Here is a 17542-nt window from a genome sequence, read left to right as displayed (position 1 = left end):
TGTTGCTACTGTGTAGAGAGGGGAAAATATTAAGATAGTATTTTCTTTTTCTGCCGCTCAATTTATTCTCCTTGTGCATGCCAATCTTTCCATACTTTCCCAATTCTATTGCCCTGGATCAGATAAGCCATGGCCCAATTTACGGCAATTCCTTCCCTGTTCCCATACTTTATTTTGGCTTTTGAAACCATTCAAAAATACAAACTCCAGGCCTCACAAGCTAAAACTCTTGTCACTAGAGGAGAGAAGCGGTGCTGAGTGACTGAGTTAGGTCACGCTAAATGAGCTTGTTCGTCTGGGCTTGGGCAGTGCAAAGGCAAACACAAGTGGCCAAGAAGGGGAAATTCAGGTTGTACAGTTTCCCCTCCCAGTTTTAGCACCTCACTAAGACCCTGTTCTAAAGCCCACTGAAGTCAATGGAAATTTTTCCTCTGACTTCAAAGGCTTTGGATTGGGCCCCAACCCTGCCGAGATATCGCTCCCCCAGGCTGATCCTCTGCAGGGTAATCTGAGGCAGAGTTCAGGGATCTGATGCCAGATGTACATTTTATCTCAAACTCTTGTGAACCAATATTTTCTTTAAATGACAGAGACACACTTCAGATAAACCCACTGGTTTATCTCTGCATGTCCATTGTGCCTTTGCCTGTTAGTGATTCCCAGTTTTAATCACTGGGGTCTTCTCTATTCTCCTGTGTCATCTTTGTCCATTGCTATCTAGAACCATAACATATAAGAGAAGAGGTTTAGAAAACATTATCTATGAGAAAAGGCTGAAAGAATTGGCCATGTTTAGTCCAGAGAAGACTGAGGGGGGACATGATAAACAGTCTCCAAATGGGTAAAAGGTTGTTATGAAGAGGATGGTGATCAAGTGTTCTTCATGTCCTCCAAGGATAAGACAAGAAGGAAACAGCTTAGCTTACAGCCAGGGAGCTTTAGGTTGGATATTAGGAAAAACCTCTCTCACTATAAGGATAGTTAAGCAATAGAACACATTACGTGGGAGATTGTGGAATCCCCGTCACTGGAAGCTTTTGAGAACAGGTTAGACAAACATTTGTCAGGGATAAATTAGATATAATTAGTGTCCGTCTACACTTAAAATAATACAGCAGGACTGCTGCTTCGCTGTAGTGCTTCAGTGTAGACACTACAGCAATGGGAGGGGTTCTCCCGTCACAATCCACCTCCTGGGTTGTCAGAAAAATTCTTCCATTAACCTTTTCCATTCCATTGAATTCTTCCAGTGCCGTCTACAGCTGGGGTTAGGTTGGCATAGTTACATCTCTCGGGGTGTGAATTTTTCACAGTGCTGAAAAGACGTAATTATGCCAATATAAGTTTTCAGCATAGATGAGCCCTTAATCTTGACTCTGCACACAGGGATGGAGTAAAGGACCTCTTGACCCTAGATGACCCTTACAGCCCTACAAGTCTAAGATTTTATTATATGTTTTTGTTAGTAATGGTTCTATATTCATTCACGCGCACCCACGCATGCACAGTGTATCCCTGGACAATGAATTAACACGCAGTATAGCAATGCTGTTTTCAATTTCCAATGATTTCTGAGGCAGCACAGATGCAATGAGGCTGTATAGACAAACAGCAGCAGGATCCCTGCCCCAAAGACTTTATGATCTAAAGGGCATTGCCCCTCAATCATCTGGGAATTCATCAATGAATCACCAATGGGAATTTTTTCCAGCGACTTCAACAGAATTTGGATCAGGCCCACACACAGGATTGGCACCAGCCCAAGTTCATTAACATACAGATAACATGTAACATGTTTGGGAAGTGGCTGCAGCTATGTCAGTGGCATATTTAGGACCAAATTCACCTGTAAGAAGTCAATGCCAAGCCATTGATTTCAACGAAGTTTCACCTATTTACACCAGGACTGAACATGGCCCGCCTTGCATGCGTCTTGCAACTCCATCTATGTATATATTCTAGGTGTATTTGATAAATGACCAGTTCATAGAATCAGAGAGGAGGGAATTTGAAAGGCAATGCTGGTCCAAAAGCAAAAAGTGCGACCTCTTGCGAATGAGGCAGGCTTCACCAGGTGAAGAGATGCAACACTCAGATAAGCAGGGCACCGGTTTTGCATGCCTAGAGTTGATTCAATTAGTTATGCAACGATTGTCCCGAAATTACAGATCCACTAATGACTGAGAAATCAGATTTATAGTCTCTTGCTTGCTGGTATAAATAGTTTGTATTTTAAATTGAATTTAAAGCTCAGTGCGTCATGCTGCTGCTAAAAAGGGATCTACTATTTGAATCAGTCAAAGGAAGAAACAAGGTCGGATGAGTTACCGCCTTTGGAATTTTTTTTTAAAAAAGGGACCACAAAACAGGTGATTGAGTCATGGGGGGGGAAATGTAGCCATATGCTGGTAATTTATGCAAACTTCCTAATACTGATGCTTTCAATGGGAATTATTCTGGCTGCACTCAGTTGGATTGTGACTTGAGGCTTATTTTGGAAGCTTTTAACACATCCACAGAGTACTTCGCTCAGGAAGTAGGTCAAATGCAAATCAGAACACACACACTTCCGACGGCGCCTAGATTGGCAAGGCTGCCCCTGCTGGATCAGAGTGGAGTGCATCAGTTAGTCTCTCCTGAAACACAAATCTTTGGAGGTCTACCTAGATGACCATGGTGGTCCCTTCTGGCCTTTACAAAACAAAACAAAAAACCCTCTGCATCTTTGATAAATTTTCAATTAATTTCAGCTGAGAACGAACACCTGACAGGTAGATTTCAAACTCTTCAGCGTAGAGATTGTCTCTCGCTATGTATTTACACAGCACCTAGCACAACGGGGCCCCACCCCAGTGCGTTGGGGGCCTCTAGGTGCTACCCCACTCCAAATAATAAATGATACAAACCACCATTAATCACACAAATTCTCTGCTGCCATGCCCTCTTTTACTTAGCTGCAGTCACAACCACAGAGAATCTGACTCTACATCTATAGTATCACAATGCCCGTGTGAGGGAGGTAGCTAAGTCTTACAGATTGAATAAGGGGTTTTGTGACTTGCCCAAAGGTCACACAACAAAAGCCTGGGTGTAGACAACAGTAAAATCCAGGTCTCCTAAATTTTAGGTTGACCTTGCTAATGTCACAATGGGGGTGTGAGAAAAATTCACACCCCTGCGAGCCATATTTAAGCCAACCTAAGCCCCACTGTAGATAGCACTAGGTCAATGGAAGAATTTAGCTACCACCTCTCGAAGAGGTAGATTTATTACCATGATGGAAGAACCTCTTCCATCACAGTGATGTGTCTAAACCAGGGGCGCCAGGGCCAATCCACTTTTTACCAGCCATAAGGGCAAGCGACGCGGGGAGAGGGCGAAGAGGAGTGAGTGGAGTGTGGGGTCTTGGGGGAATAGGTGGCATGAGGGCAGGGACTTGGGGAGAGGAGCCGTGCGAGAGCGGGGGCTCAGGGAGAAGAGGTGGTGTAAGGGCAGGACCTTGGGGGCAGTGCAGTGGGGGTGGGGCCTGGTAGGCAACGAGTGGTGCAGTGGGGGCGGGGTCTCAGAGGCAGCACGGCAGTGGCATGGTTCAGGCATCTGTCGCCCCACCTTTAGGGCATTTCCACTGCTCCTGATCTAACCTATAGCAGCACAACTGCAGTGCTTCTAGTGGAGACATAGTCCAAGACTTTCACTACCTGGTCATGCTTCCCACACTCTTGATAAGTCCAGTGATGACTGAAAGTTATCTGTGTAACATTTTCCAACACTCAGAATAAAAAAAATTCAGTAGGAGCCTCTTGAAAGCATGCTCTAGGGTCCAATGTACACAGTCTCATTTCTTGTTAAACTTTTTTACATTGACTCAAACAGCATGGCGATATTACAAGTGATCCAATGTTTCCCCACAAACCATGATTCATACTGGATTTGAGCCCTTTCCCAGCGATTTGTACAAATGCTCAAAACACAAGTAAAGGAAAAAAACAAATACACACCTCAAATGGCTGCCACTGAAGCGAACAAGAAATTGATTTGGATTGCCTGGTCTTTTATAGGTGCAAAAAATCTTATAGCATTTATTTCATAGAATCATGGAACCACAGAATATCAGGGTTGGAAGGGACCTCAGGAGGTCATCTAGTCCAATCCCCTGCTCAAAGCAGGACCAATCCCCAACTAAATCATTTAATTTGAGCAGGACTGTAAAAATCAGATTACAAACGTGACATCCACTTCAAAAGCAGCTTCGGCTCTCAAATTTGCTTAAATATTTAATCAACTGGAAATGCTATTTATCGCTCTGTTAAGGCACTGACAATAGCCTTTCATTAATATGTAGTGTTTGTTCCAGGGAAATGGATTTTATTCCATCATCCAAGCGAGGTGACTTTTAAATGTGTTACATTTTAATTTGCTCATCCCCAGCTTTGAAATAGAGGCTTGGTTCTATTTGATGTGACTCCATTTTTATATTCGGTTTACCACAGATGTACCGCATGAAACCAGATGCCTCTGAGCCCGAGAGATCTTTGCCATCGCTATGCTAATCCATCCGTCTAAGTCCTTATCTGACCCCCATTTCCACAGCATTAGAGCCCTTCACAATCATTAGTGAATGTAGCCTTACAATGCACCCATGAGGCAGAGGTGAAAGTAAGCCGGTACGGCGTACCGGCAAGAGCCCATACTGGGGCAGCCCGCCTTCCCCAGGCAGGGCCGGCTCTAGGCACCAGCAACACAAGCAGGTGCTTGGGGCAGTACATTTCTAGGGGCGGCGTTCCAGCGCCGGCCATGCCGCCCCTAGAAACGTGCCCAAGACCCCCCAGCTCGCCTCCACTCCTCCTCCGCCCGCTCCCCTGAGCGCGCTGCCATGCTCCGCTTCTCTTGTTTGGCGCGGCAAGCCTGGGAGGGAGGGAGGAGCCGAGTGGCGGTGCGCTCAGGGGAGGCAGCAGTGCTGGAGCGGACGCGAGCTGGGGTGGGGAGCAGTTCATCTACCCTCCCCCCCCCGGTACTTCCTGTGCTCTCCCCCGACCCTCCTCCCCCCTCCCTCTCAGGGGAGCAGGCGGAGCGGAGGGGAGCGAGGGTCGGGGGAGAGCCACAGGAAGCAATGGCGGGGGCGGAAATGCTGCACGCCTGGGGGAGGAGACGGGGCCAGGGATTTGGGGAAGGGCAGAGTTGGGGCAGAGCCGGGGGCACGAAAAAAAAGCGGGGGCAGCCAAAATTTTTTTTTGCTTGGGGTGGCAAAAATCCTAAAACCAGCCCTGTCCCCAGGGGCAATTTAAAGGGCCTGGGGCTCCCAGCAGTGGATGGAGCCCCAGGCCCTTTAAATTGCTTCCAGAGCCCACTACTCCATGGCTCCGGGGGCTATTTAAAGGACTGGGGTGGTAGAAGCAAGGGAGCCATAGGCTCTTTAAATAGCCCCCCAGCCTTGGGCTAGCAGGGGCTCCAGGGGCTATTTAAAAGGCTGGGGCTCCAGCTGCCTCTGCCACCCTGGTCCTTTAAATAGCCACTGGAGCCCCGCCGCTTCCCCAGGGCTCCGGTGACTAATTAAAGGACGGGGCAGTAGAAGCAGGGGAGCCCTGGGCCCTTTAAATAGCCCCCGGAGCCCCAGGCTGCTGCGGCTACCCCGGTGGTGGGGGGGAGAAAAGGAGAGAAGGAGGGGCGGCACTTACCTTACAGGGTGGGCTAGGGATGGCTCTGACCCCCTCAGCCCCACCCCTTCTGCCCTAGGCCCCACCCCTTCTGGGGGCCAGAGCTGGCCCCAGCGTACCAATAAGTTACTCAACTTACTTTCACCCATGCAATGAGGTAAGCATGACCATTGTGTAGAAACAGGACTACATCAATGCAAACTAGGTACCTTTAAGTTCACACCAGGAGGATTTACATGCAGCAATCAGAATGCAACACAGTACAGCACTCTACAGTTCACATCCCCATAGTCTGGACTGCGGTGCCTCGTAGACGAGGCCCAAGTGACTTGTCCAAAACCACACAGGGAGCACATGCCAGAGCTGGAAAGTAAACCCAGATCTCCCGAGACTGAAGTTTGGTGCTTTCACTACAAGGCCACCCTGATGCCCATAAAGACAGACAAGATGGCCTGTTTTAACATGTTCGCCTATGGCGTCTAGGAAGCACTGTCTCCCGCTTGCAAAGGTGTGCTCCAGCACACGACACATGTAAGGAAAGGGGTCCCAGGATCCGTGAGTGCTCTTGAGCTGGTCTCCAATTCATTCTGCCCCTTTACCTGGGTTTAGGGGAGGAAGAGTGAAGGGGGCAGGATTTGTCCCTAGACCTAGTGTATATTGCATCATTCACCACACAAGGAATTCTGCCTATGTACTGTTTAGGAAACGAAACACCATGAACTCTTTTCACACTGGTAGAGGGGCCGTCCAGCTGACGAGCAGGTAAAACAAGCATAATTAGCGCGATGTGTCATTAACATAATTCATAATAACAAAAGCTTGTGAAGGGTTATTAAACTTCATGTTTCAGGCCATTCTCTAACTAGTAGACACCAGGATGAGACCTAGAGGGGCAGGGGAGCAAATCACCCCACATCTGCCAGCTGCAGGGTTCTTACACCTTCCTTCAAAGCATCTGGTGCTGCCATTGTCGGAGACAGGACATTGGGATAGATGGACCTTGGTTCTCATCCAGTTTGGCAACTCCTAGGTTCCTAAGCTGTAGTCAGTGCAACTGAGTTAAAAATATAATGAAAGCTACTGAGGGCTAGCTGCTCCTAGTTGGGTTAGCCACAAAGGGAGGCAAAGGAGAAAGTTTGGGGGGGAGTAGAGTGTCCTGCTGATCTCATGGATCCTAGGGGATCTGCCAAAGATCAGAGCCACCCTACCTCCAAGCCCCCAAGCTGTAGGGGAGCACAATCCCACAATCATGCTGCCCGCTGGCAGATGCCATTCATGGATGGATTTAGTCTGAGGCAAGGGAGCCCACAGGAGTCAAGGCAGACTAAGTCCACACGGACTTCCATATGGTTAGAGGGGAAGGCAGAAACATCTCTTTATGGACTCAATCTGCTGGGCCCTGCTACCTACACCTCGCAGGAGTAAAGGGCAGTATAGCATCTGAGTTGATCCTTGTAAATTAATAAAATCCTTGCAACTCTACCATAAAACCCCTAGCAATGCATGGTTTGCTCGCCTGTACATCACCTGCACAAAGCTCTTGAGTATCGGCATTATCTTGCTCATAAGTCAAACACAAGACTTCAGTGCAAATCTGGGGAAAGGAATCACCTTTCAAGCCACCTGTCTGTGCTTCTGCTTTTTGTCCTCTGCCTAGAGGATGCCTACATCTGGCCATTCTGAACCCACGAATTGCATGTGTGCTATGACAACAAACACTGGTTGCTGCTGGATGGTTTCCCTGAATCATTCGTTTTCCTCCTAAGTCTAGAGGATCCAATGAACAAGCATACGCTTTTCTCAAATGGCTGCTGGACTGAGATTGGCGTATAACCCATAACCACCCCGCAACAAACAGTGGTAAGTAGATGTCCGCAGTAAGTCGGATTATATTTAGCTGTGGCTGTCACTGGGGACTGCATTAATAAATCATCCCAAGCTGTATCACTTTACTGATCTGACACCAACTCCCTCCCCTCTGACTTGTCCGTTCAGCTACTGACAAGGCCCAGCGGACACACTTTCATATAACCAAAGAAGGACTTGAGAATGACATGGATACTCAGTCAGGATTGGACATCACTACTCCTTGGGTGTTGTCAAAGCGACAGCTGTCTGCCGCTGAGGGAATGGAAGTATTAGCAACGTTTTAACTAGACATCATTGGCAGCGGGAGACTCAACCAGCAGGAGCTCTTCTAAGTCTCTATCTACATTCATCACAGGTTGTACCTATGACCATCACCTGCACCCTCACAACAGGGGGTGTTCTCATCCATCAGCAAGAGTTCTGAAGGCATTTACTACACTGCCATCGGGACACATGTTCCATCATCAGCAAGAACGTGATCAGCAGAAGCTCTGGGCAGTAGAGGCAAGAAAAAAAAAAACAGAACAGAAACCGCAAATTAATTTGTACAAGCTGGTAATTGTAGCTGCTATCTCTAATGAGTTTATTTAAATATGTTCTCTGTGCAGATCATACAGGAATCATCAAGGTATTTCTGCAGATGAGATATTGCCATGCAGTCTTCGACAGACCAAGTGCTGATTAGGAGACATTAATTAGCTGCTTAAACAGTACTTGACTTGCTGTTACAATTAGCCATCATCTCACCTTGATAGTATTCCATAGTAAAGTAGAAGAATAGATATCAAGAATCCATCTGAGGGTCTGGTTTTCTGAATTAATCTTTCAGATTAAGACCATTCCCCTTTAGGTGCATGTCTGCCTCCCCGGGTGCCGTTGAAAGAACGGACGCGAGAGGACAAGAGAGCCAGATTGCCTTGAATGAAGGAGTGCGTTCATGTCCCTCTGACTTTCTAAAGGGACATCAGCTTTTCCAGCACATCAGATACAAATGGACCAGTCTTCACCTCTTCCCTGGCCCCCGTCGACCCTTGCGCACTGCTGAGCATCAGCTCCACACCCTTCCCCACCTACAATGATAGTCTTTACCATTAAGCAGTCCCATGCTTCCTCCACCGCCTGCATCCTTTCTCACATACTGCCCCTTATCCACAGCAATTACTCCCCATAAACAACTGCAATGCCACAACAGTATCACCCTCCAAGTCTCTTATTAGAGCTCACCTCTGCTGTGTGATGCCTACATAACACTGAATGACAGCTAGGCAGCAGGTGTTCTACTACTGCTGGTTATTACATTGATCACAGTCATCTCACAAAAAAAGAAAAGGAGTACTTGTGGCACCTTAGAGACTAACAAATTTATTTGAGCATAAGCTTTCATGAGCTACAGCTCACTTCATACCTTGTGGGCTTCACAGGTTCGTTGAATGCACCTGTTGTCTCTTGTATTAGCCTTAGATTTTAAGATCCCGGGGTCATTTCATTGGGAGTGTACCGTGCCTAGCTCAATGGGACTCTCCTCCATGACTGGGGATGCTAATGCAAATCATGACTAATAATGCCATTGAAAAATTAAGAATTAAAAGTATTTTCAGGTGATGCAACTGCCCCTCAGTTCTGCCCACCCCAGATAAAGAAAATGTGGTTGCGAATGCACAAAAGTTATCAACTATTTTTCCCCTTGCTGGTTGCCACACAAAGCACAGGGGAAATGGGCAAACTATGACTCCAGTCCCATAATGGCTCCTGCTGCAAATGGGTAGCGGTACAGCAGTAAACCTGAATTTCAGTTTTACTGGCTGCCAAATATGTCAATACCTTGAACTGTGTGGGCAGAGGTCTGCGCCGAGTAGAACCTTACCCTTCTTGCAATCAAGGGGCCTGAGGAGTCAGGTACTACTCCATGCAATTAAGGGGATCAGAATCTGGCCCCAAGCAAACAAGAGTTTGTTGAGGGGAAATGTACACATGGTAAACGACGTGAACCCTGGGAGTTGTCATCACAATGAGGACTCTGCGAAGTCCAGGTGTGGGTGGGCCAGGGAAGTGGAAGAGCCAAACCAAATCTAGAAAATGCACTCTCCATAAACGGGGGGGCCATGGAAAAGGTTAGGTGTTTTGTTTCCATTGATCATTCCCAATACTCCGGGCATCACACTTTGACAACCTAACTCTGGAGAGCTGGTGTTTTACTGCTGCAATGGCTCTGAGTGCTGCCATGCCAAGGCCATTCCCAGAAATGCCAACTCACAGAGGCCACTCAGACAAAGTGCTTCTCCACTCCTAGTATCGATCAGATAAACACAAGATGATCCATCCTGTTTTCCAGCACTCTTGAGGAAGCCACCACCAGCTGATCTCAGACTAATAGGTTCTGCTCCTGTCTTCAGCTTCTAAAAGCTATTTGATTGCTTCCCTCCTGCACTGAGGGAAACAGCAGCTCTGTATTGCAAGTTATTTCTGTAGCAGCCAGGTAGTCAATTACAGACAGCAATGAGATTTCTAAAAGAGCTTTTTAAAAATAAAAGAACAAACAAACCTATGCAGCAATTTTAGTCAAGAATCTTCCATTATCAGCTAGTGAACCACCAGCTTCCAATCCATACAACTAAAAAAAGCAAATTAAAACATTTCCCAAGGTGTTAAATGAATGGTCTGATTTAGAGTGTCAGGACCTCTAGACTGGAGAGCTCGTCTTTCTACACATACTGTAAAGAGCCAAGTCCGTTTACAGTGCTATGCCAATAATACTAATAATTAGATATAAAATATACCATAGAAAAATCCACGTGGTCATGTTTCACAGTGAAAAGTGTAATTCCCAGTAGCTTGATAGGACAATCCCTTCTTATTTTCCATTCATGACATTATCCAGCAACAAATCGGAATAATCAACTTTCATTATGGAATTAGTCTACTGTTTTTGTTTGTTTTTACTTCTAGGTCCTAACAGTAATACAAAAATATAGGCGATTCTGTTCAGGAAGCTGGTTGGCCTTCTGATTACAGCATCAGACTAGATCATGGAAGATCTGGGCTTTGTTCCTGATTCTGCCATGTCCAAGGTTACACAAGAAGGCTAACCCAATCAACCCCTCTGTTTTTCAGATTCCCCTTGTATGAATGATGAGAGGCTTAACTCATTAATATTTGTAAACGGTTTTGAGATTCTCAGGTGGAAGGTGTTGGTCCAATTGCCGCTGAAGTCAAGGGAGGTTATTCTATTGGCTTTATTGGTCTTCGGATCAGGCCCTGAGTTTGTTGGATTTTTTTTCAGCCAAAAGAAATAGCAGGGGACAGTTCACACATGAGGTAGCATTTCCTAGCCTGGTAAAATGGCACATGAATGATCAGTTTACTAACTCTTGTCTCCACTAGAATTATACCAGCAGGTAAAGAAACAGTTTCACAGGGAAAATAAGGATCTGGAGAATTCCTGTGAGAGCAGAAGGCGAGAAATCCAAGGAAGGACATGAGACACACTAGCACCTGAGAAAACTGAAGAAGAGAAACACCAGTAAACAGCAGACTGATCAAGGGTTTTTTATGCAAAAATCAAGATTGTGTATGTGTCTTGTTGGGAGAGATGCTTGGCCTAGCAGCCAGAGCAGCTCTGGCCCTAACTCTGCTGGAACTTTGATCAGGTTTTTGGGTCTCATTTTTCCAGTTGAAGATACTAGCATATCTCTCGGTGTTGAAAGGATTTAGTATGACAACTTAAACACCAGCTACTGTTAATATAATATCCCATGCTGAAAACAGCAATTTAAGCACCAGTAATTAAATGGTTTTCTCTGGTGTCTCTTCTGCAAAGAGCTTGGCACGTGTTAGATAGTAGAGAGGTCATTTGGGGCTGGTGTCCGATCTTCAACAACAGAGACAAGAGTAAAACTACTCTGGTTATTTAAAAGGGGTAAAATCAATGCTAAAGAAAGCTGGGTTAATTAAACAATGCAGGAGTTTAGCCTAAAGAAACTATCTCCAGCGAATGTAATTGGACTGAAACGACATAGGTCACCTCGGTTTAATGGCCTTGAGCTGGGGAAATAAAACAGTTCCTCAGGTAAACAGAGAAGGGTTTCATAAGGACTAGAGTGCAGTTTACCTCAGAGTAGTCTTTTGAGATTACTTCCACATGCGCCTTTTACCTTAAATCCATCCATGATAAATAGCCTGATAATAATTTCATTTCTCTAATAGTGTTTATGTGATTTCTGGTGATGGAAGTCCCATCTCATTAGCCCGTTGCAATAAAAACAAGCCCCGCTCAATGTTCTCTAAAGCAGCGTAAGTTTGTAAATGTTCCATGAGACGAATCATCTTCCGCTTTAGCAAAAACAAATGACGCGGAATATAATCTCACATTCACTAGCAATTTCCATCACAAAAATCTGAACAGTGGCTCTTCGGAGCAGAGAGCCCATTGTTTGCATAACGGGATCCAAGCAGAAGATAGACAAATTCAAATTGTAAATAAGGCATAATTTAAAAAACCAACATTGCAGGTGATTAACCATTGGAACAGCTTTCCAATGGAGGTGGTGGAGTCTTTAAAACCAGACTGTGTGTCTTTCTACAAGATATGGTCTAGCTAGATGTTGTTGGACTCAATGGAAGAATTACTGGGTGAGGGTCTCTGGCCTGTGCCAGGCAGGAGGTCAGACTAGATGATTGCAATGGTCCCTTCTGGCTTTGGAATTTACACACAAAAAAATGTGGATAAATTAGTATTTTTGTAGCAACATCCCAGGGTAGGTGGAAAGCTATTTGAACTCCCACTTTAAGGTGTGGCACAGACAGGCAAAGGTCCTTGGCCAAGATCATATTATGCGACAGAGACAGAGTATAGGATATAATGGAGGAGTTCCGGGCTCCCAGTCCTGTGTTGAAATCACCAGACCACATTGCTAAAAATACACTGAATACCCACTTCACTCCCTCTACAACCACAAGCAGAGTCTCTTGGAGTAAAAACAAAGCCAGCTGCAGAAACTGTTATCTTCCTCAACGAGTATGAGAGAGCAAAGGAATGAGCCCAGATGGAGCAGGTGGAAGGGGTTCAGGGAATGTATCAATATTTGGAGTTTGTACCAGAGGCCACCTGGAAGAATACTCGCTCTAGGGCTAGCTGGATGTTACTTATTTTAGTTAGGACAGAAAGTCACAGATTTTTTTTTTTTTTTTTTTGGAAAAAACTTTCAGTTTCATCGACTGTATGCACAAAATGAACTTCACTTTACTTAGAACTCTAATTAAATGGTTACTTCTGCATACTAACTCCCCTAACCCTATATTTTCCCATTTTTGATGCAAAAGCCATTTTCACCCACAAATATAGGCCCATTTTAACTTTTGAAATTCACAGACGAGGCTCATTCTCAAATTCATAACAAAAGCTCAAAGGAAGGGGAGGGGATTTTCAAGTGGTTTAGAGGTCTCAACCTGAATTTGCTTTCATACAAGCCATTTTACGTTCCAAAGAATTGGAATGACTTACCAAGAGTTGCGATGGCAATTTTTAAATCAAGATTGGATGGTTTTCCAAAAGAGATGCTCTAGTTCAAATAGGAATTAATTCGGGGAAGTCCTATGGCCTGTGTTAGACAAGAAATCAGACTAGATGATTGTAGAGGTCCCTTCCAGACTTAGAATTGAAGAATACATTTTGGGGAGAAAAAAATATCTAAATCACTGTTACCATTTGAGTGCTGCTGACAAACGTTAATATCAAGGAACTAGGGCAGAACATCTTTCCCCAAACCTCTGAAAGCCCCTGGCTTCGGGCTAGATTACAAAAGTCAGCAGAACCTCCAGCATTTATAATAGTGTTAAATATAAAAAATGAAGTTTTTAAATTAAATGGCAGGGGGCCAGACGCTTGCTATGTAAAAGGGATCACCAGCACAAAAGTTTGAGAACCACTGATCTAGGCCATTCCTGACAGGTGTTTGTCTAACCTGCTCTTAAAAACTTCCAATGATGGAGACTCCATAACCTCCCTAGGCAATTTATTCCAGTGCTTAACCAGCCTGACAGTTAGAAAGGTTTTCCTAATGTCCAACCTAAACCTTCCTTGCTGCAATTTAAGCCCACTGCTTTTTGTCCTAACCTCAGAGGTTAAGAAAAACAATTTCTCTCCCTCCTCCTTGTAACAACCTTTTAGATACTTGAAAACTGTTATGTCCCCTCTCAGTCTTCTCCTCTCCAGCCCAACCACACCCAATTCTTAATCTTCCCTCATAGGTCATGTTTTCTAGACCTTTAATCATTTTTGTTGCTCTTCTCCGGACTCTCTCCAATTGTCTACATCTTTCCTGAAATGTGGCACCCAGAACTGGACACAATATTCCAGTTGAGGCCTAATCAGCACAGAGTAGAGCGGAAGTATTACTTCTCGTATCTTGCTTACAACACTCCTGCTAATACATCCCAGAATGATGTTTGCTTTTTTTGAAACCGCGTTACACTGTTGACTCATATTTAGCTTATGATCCACTATGACCCCCAGATCCCTTTCCGCAGTACTCCTTCCTAGGCAGTCATTTCCCATTTTGTATGTGTGCAACTGACTGTTCCTTCCTAAGTGGAGAACTTTGCATTTGCCCTTATTGAATTTCATCCTATTGACTTCAGACCATTTCTCCAGTTTGTTCAGATCATTTTGAATTTTAATCCTATCCTCCAAAACACTTGCAACCCCTCTCAACTTGGTATCATCTGCAAACTTTATAAGTGTACTCTCTATGCCATTATCTAAATCATTGATGAAGATACTGAACAGAACCGGACCCAGAACCCCACTCCTTATGCCCTTCCAGCACGACTGAACTACTGATAACTACTTTCTGGGAATGGTTTTCCAACCAGTTTTGCACCCACCTTATAGTAGCTCCATCTAGGTTGCATTTCCCTAGTTTGTTTATGAGACTGTCATGCGAGACAGTATCAAAAGTTTTACTAAAGTCAAGATATACCACATCCACGGCTTCCCCCATAGCCACAAGGCTTGTTACCCTGTCAAAGAAGGTGATCAAGTTGGTTTGACATGATTTTTTCTTGACAAATCCATGCTGTTACTTATCACCTTATTATCTTCTAGATGTTTGAAAATTGCTTAATTATTTGCTCCATTATCTTTCCGGGTACAGAAGTTAATCTGACTGGTCTGCAATTCCCTGGGTTATCCTTATTTCCCTTTTTATAGATGGGCACTATATTTGCCCTTTTCCAGTTGTCTGGAATCTCTCCCATCTTCCATGAATTTTCAAAAATAATTGCTAATGGCTCAGATATCTCCTCAGTCAGCTCCTTGAGTATTCTAGGATGCAGTTCATGCCTGGTAACTTGAAGACATCTAAATTTGTCTAAGAAGTTTTTAACTTGTTCTTTCCCTATTTTAGCTGCTTCTGATCCTACCTCATTTTCACGGGTATTCACTATGTTAGACATCCAATCACTGCCAACCTTCTTGGTGAAAACTGAAACAAAGAAGTCATTAAGCACCTCTGCCATTTCCACATTTCCAGTTATTGTTTTCCCCCTTTCATTAAGTAACGGTCCTTCCCAGTCCTTGGTCTTCCTCTTGTTTCTAATGTATTTGTAGAATGTTTTCTTGTTACCCTTTATGTCTCTAGCTAGTTTGATCTCATTTTGTGTCTTGGCCTTTCTAATTTTGTCCCTTCATATTTGTGTTATTTGTTTATATTCATCCTTTGTATATTTGACATGTTGGTTTTCAAACCTAAACAGGGCTTTACAATTTGTCTACGCTAATTGCTCTGCTTAGATTCCAGCTCTGCCCACCTCATTAGCCACACAGTCGAATTCAATACTAAATCGAGATCATTCCTATTGCTACCTACCGTGCAGGCAGAGGTTGTTTTCTTCTCTCACGCGTTAGTGTAGTCCTGATAGCGTTTCATGTGGCCTTTAATGAAGTCCATCATCTCCTCAGCAAGTAAAAACTACAATAATCAGACAGTGGCTGATTACATTAGGAACTGTGTTGCTATCCCTAAACAGCCCGGATGGCGTGATTAGTATGCCAAGTACACATCTCAGCAAGCCTGAGCCTTGCTCACCCTTAATATGGTACCTAATGTTCTCCATTAGCATCTCTCTTTTCAATGCAGAGAATGTCCTGCAGCAGTTTGTAATTAGGCACAACAGTTAATTCAACAGGAAACAATTAAAGGTGTTATATACATGGAGCAGTTAGAAAGCTAGTGGTGTCAAATGTTGAAGTGTAAAATAAAAAACACAATACATCCCCATAATAGAAACCAAAACAACAACAAAAAACCTACAATGGAAAGGAAATGATTGACGATTAGCCTGTAATTACTTTTGCAGTCTCTTTACTGTTTATTTCAAATGTCACATTCTCAAAAGGACACACCAATGTATATTCAATGCTAAGCAAATCACAGATCTTCATTAAATGTAATGACACCGCTGGTTTGATCACTTGTTGGGACTGAAGCTGGGACCTCTGGATCGAAAAGGGTTAATTTCTACTGCTTGTGCCAAAGGATAAAGACTTAATTTAGAGCAGTGTTTCCCAAACTTTAACAGCCCGTGAACCCCTTTCACTAAATTGTGAAATTTCATGAACCCCCTCCTAAAAACGAACATTTCCAGGAATTTAAATTTAAAATTTCCTCTGCACTCCGCAGGGCTTCTTCTGCTGGACCCAACTGACCGCCCTGGTCAACTGAGCTCCACTGAGCTCAGGCTGCAGGTGCCACTGACCGCCGAGGCTCGGGCTGCCAGCCCCAACTGCCCAGCCCCGCTCTCCCTGGGGCTCAGGCTGCCAGCCCCGTGCGGAGCACTCGGGTTCAGCGGCCGGCTCCCTTGCTGACGGGGGGCAGGGCTTGAGCTGCCAGCCCCAACTGCCTGGCCCCGCTCTCCCTAGGGCTTGGGCTGCCAGCCGTGCGTGGAGCACTGCTCTCCAGGAAGCCGGCTCCCCTCCACACAGGGGCAGGGCTCGGGCTGCCAGCCCCAACTGCCCTGCCTTGCTCTCCCTGGGGCTTGAGTTGTCTGCCCTGCAACGGGGTCCCACCTGCTGCCTCCAAAGCCCGGGGTCCTCTGGCTGCCCTTAGTGAAATTTTTCTGGCAAACCCTCTGCAATGTTCTGCAAACCCCCAGGGGTTCACGAACCTCAGTTTGGGAATCACTGATTTAGAGGCAAGAGCACCACTCACTAATTTCTATACACGGCCTAACTGCTAGAGGGGGACAAAGAACTGCACTGTGTTAAAGGGCACTTTGCAACAAAATCTAGATCTCTAGAAATGAGATCACAACAAGGAGAATGAAAAGGAGTACTTGTGGCACCTTAGAGACTAACAAATTTATTAGAGCATAAGCTTTCGTGAGCTACAGCTCACTTCATCGGATGCATTTGCAAATGCATCCGATGAAGTGAGCTGTAGCTCACGAAAGCTTATGCTCTAATAAATTTGTTAGTCTCTAAGGTGCCACAAGTACTCCTTTTCTTTTTGCGAATACAGACTAACACGGCTGCTACTCTGAAACAAGGAGAATGGTCTTCTCGATGAGCGTGCTACAGACATGAATTTCAGACTTGCCCTGCACCCAAGCACAAGCTGAGTAAATCAGGCACTGGAAAGCCCAGAGAATAACTCAGATTTTTGTTTCAGAGTAGCAGCCGTGTTAGTCTGTATTCGCAAAAAGAAAAGGAGTACTTGTGGCACCTTAGAGACTAACAAATTTATTTGAGCATAAGCTTTCGTGAGCTACAGCTCACTTCATCCGATGCATCCTTTTCTTTTTTCAGATTTTTGTGTTTGTAAAGCTTATATTATTAAGTCTTTGACTCATTTCTATGGGGCATGGGGGGGGAGTGGAACATGGATCTTTAGGAGGAGTCAGTTGGCCTGACTGAGGAGTCATGTGGCCTGGAGAACCAAGATAGGGAAAGGAATTTAACACTCCGGAGAGTAACTGAAGGCAGCATGCAGGCAGCTATCAGAGAAACAGACGAATGGGGCATC

General features: G+C 45.0%; 1 protein-coding gene across 7 annotated transcripts in view; it reads right to left on the bottom strand.

Moving 5' to 3' along the window:
• PEMT (phosphatidylethanolamine N-methyltransferase) overlaps positions 1-17542 on the bottom strand; it is a 94365-nt gene that overhangs the window by 52185 nt on the left and 24638 nt on the right. The window lies entirely within an intron of this gene.

This window comes from Dermochelys coriacea, chromosome 10 (assembly GCF_009764565.3).
Source record: "Dermochelys coriacea isolate rDerCor1 chromosome 10, rDerCor1.pri.v4, whole genome shotgun sequence".
NCBI lineage: Eukaryota > Metazoa > Chordata > Testudines > Dermochelyidae > Dermochelys > Dermochelys coriacea.
The sequence above is the reverse complement of the archived record's forward strand: the minus strand, read 5'-3'. Positions and strand labels throughout refer to the sequence as shown.